Source organism: Colobus angolensis, unplaced genomic scaffold (assembly GCF_000951035.1).
Source record: "Colobus angolensis palliatus isolate OR3802 unplaced genomic scaffold, Cang.pa_1.0 Scaffold632, whole genome shotgun sequence".
In the NCBI taxonomy this organism is placed as follows: Eukaryota; Metazoa; Chordata; class Mammalia; order Primates; family Cercopithecidae; genus Colobus; species Colobus angolensis.
The window spans coordinates 56,217-56,602 of NW_012119955.1; positions in this window are offsets into that span (position 1 = coordinate 56,217).

The following is a 386-nucleotide window of genomic DNA, read 5'->3' on the forward strand; positions in this document are numbered from 1 at the left end:
AAAGAGGATGAGATTCCATCCAATATAACAAGGGGTGTACACCCCACCTGTGATATGAGTCATAAAACCTAGAAGAAGAGAGAATGACATTGCTTCCAAAAACACACGGGTTGTACACCCACCCTGTGATATTGTTCCTGTCATCTAAAGGAAGAGATGATGATACTACTCCCACTACCGGAGAAGGTACACACTCCCCTGTGATATTGTTCCTCATAACTTGTGGGGGAGAGCATGATATTACTTCCCAAATGACAGTGGCTTGACATCCAGTCTGTGATATTGCTCCTAATTTCCAGTAGGTAAAGTATGATGTTCTTGCCAAGAGAGTAGTGGCTGTACAGCCACCCTGTGATATTTCTCTGAATATTCAGGGAAACACAGGA